Source organism: Agrilus planipennis, unplaced genomic scaffold (genome assembly GCF_000699045.2).
Source record: "Agrilus planipennis isolate EAB-ADULT unplaced genomic scaffold, Apla_2.0 scaffold107, whole genome shotgun sequence".
NCBI classification, from domain to species: Eukaryota; Metazoa; Arthropoda; class Insecta; order Coleoptera; family Buprestidae; genus Agrilus; species Agrilus planipennis.
The window spans coordinates 808,300-810,780 of record NW_020438869.1 but is presented as its reverse complement, the minus strand read 5'-3'; positions in this window follow the sequence as shown (position 1 = coordinate 810,780).

Here is a 2,481-nt window from a genome sequence, read left to right as displayed (position 1 = left end):
GAGGTAGAATTGAAAGATTTTACAACCAATAAAAAAGAAAAGACTTTAAATCACGTTTTTAATAAAGTTATCCTATAAGTTTATTCAACATAATATGTATTATTGTATTACTCGTTGTTCGTTGTTCATAATAAGATAAGTGTAGATTAGAATACAAGAAGTATCTATAGAAATAAGAATATCATTATTAGTGTTTGTATTTGCATTATTAATTATTAGCATCCTGTTTGTATTGCATTATAAATTTGTTAGTATTTTATCTGCATGTTCTATTTGAAATTGATTATTGTGAAAATTACTCTGTTTTGTAGAGATAATTTTCAACTAAGGCGAGAGGTGTTAGATATAAGTATTTCGTATATTATTTGGTAGATAAGTATTTCAACAATATTAACTTTTGTCTAGATAGACTTTCCCACAGTATTTATGCAAACAGCCATAGTTCACTGATAGTGACTAGGCTTTATCAAAAGCATAAGGTATAAATATTGGTACAGGGACATTCATCCCTCAGATGTGTTTCTACTTGTGAGTAATAAACGTATTATCTTTAATTTTGTTGTTTAATTCAGAAGTTGATATTATTAACTTAAATAAGTTGAATTACAACCGTATGATAGAACACTCTCCAAGACGATAGTTGCATTTAAAAGTGATTAGGAACGTCTACATCTTGCAACGTATCGACCAATCTGCCCGTGACTATCTGTACGATATTTACCACGATTAGTTCGGCAATCTAAATTTATGTTATCTCTAACATAATAAAATCAGGATATAACATAAAATTGGCGACGAGGATGGGATACTGCTAATAATATCCCAAAGAAAACCCAAGAAAACTTGAGCTGTCCAAGTCATCAACAAGTGCACCAGTGCAGTATAACAGTGTAAGTTCGCTGTGTTTTAATAAGTGTGATAACGCGACGAGGTGAAGAAATCATCCCTGGAAGGAGAAATCGACTGCTGGACGTGATTGCTGTACCTTCACGACCTCGCCATAGCTGCATCGTGATGCTAGCAACATTGCTAGTTACACTGTTAATGTAAGTACCTTTCATGTTTAACAGCCAAAGTATTTACCCGTCCATTGAATCCCTTATTACTGAGTTAAACAACTTTAGCTTAAATAATTTAAGAAACGATTCTGATTCAGAAAGTAGTTCCTTTTCATCAATAGAAATGACTTCATCAGAAGATAGATTGTTGTTTGACTATTTAATTAAAACAATACCTGAGTTTGACGGATGTAATATTCCTGTAGCTCACTTTATATCCAGTGTTGATTATGCGTATGAAAAAGTACCTAGTAATCTTAAAGAATTGTTAATAAAAATGGCTTGCTCAAAATTAAGAGGCAGAGCAGCAAATTTGATATTGAATAGGAAAGTTTCTCTTTGGCAAAGTATCAAAAATTTGCTTAATCAAAACTTCGGTTCTGAGAAATCTGTTGAAAGCTTATTTGGTGACCTTTTTAGAGTTAGAAATGAGAATAGCGTAAAGTTAACCTACAATAAAATCGCTGAAATTAGGGATAAATTAACAATAGCTGTGACAGAAGGTATCAGGTCGGAAGCTACTGCTAGCGAGGCGGTTCAGGAATTGGTAGAAAAACTTTCTAAAAGCATTTTTCTAATGAACATAAACGCAGAGTTAGAGTTAGTCGTTAATCCTAGGGAACCGGAAGGGTTAGAAGATGCATATTTCTACGCCAGAGAACAAGAAAAAAGAAACAAAGAGCGTAAACAGCAAGAACAATTTCAAATGTTTAGAACTCAAAATAAATCGAAACCTAATCAAAAATTTTCTAAATTTAAATCAAATGAAAACAAACGCGTAACGAATTTTTCATCCAGTAGTAGCAATGGCGTAACAAATAATATGATAGACAAGGAAGTAGGAAATAATGGTAATAAGATTTGCAGTTTCTGTAATTTAACAAGTCACGATATTACTAAATGTTATCGTAAACAACGTAAAGATAGGGAAAAAAGTCAAAGAACTCAGCATTTCAATAATGACGATAGTTCAGATGAATCTTGTTCCGATAAAGATAGTGATTTAAACGGGGACGAGAGCCCTGCCGAGGAGGTGGTGGAGCTCTAAGACGTGAAAACGTGAAACCCTCTCAAGTAGTTTTTAATTTGAATGATAACGTTTCATTTAAAAGAATGCCATATTTAAAATGTAATTTAGGAAATAGAAACTACAAATTATTGATAGATACCGGTGCGGGTATCTCTGTAATCCTACCTAAACTTGTTTCAGATAAGTCAAAACTTGAGACAGATTGTTTAATTGAAATTTTAGGTGTATCTAACAACAGCAGTCATTCTATAAAAACATTAGGTAAATATCCACTTCGACCTTTTGGCATTCCCTTTGAATTTCATGTGGCGCCGTTGAACATTGCCGCCGATGGTATTATAGGGATGGATTTTATTAAACATTTCAAAGTCAAGATCGATTTTTCTAAAAATA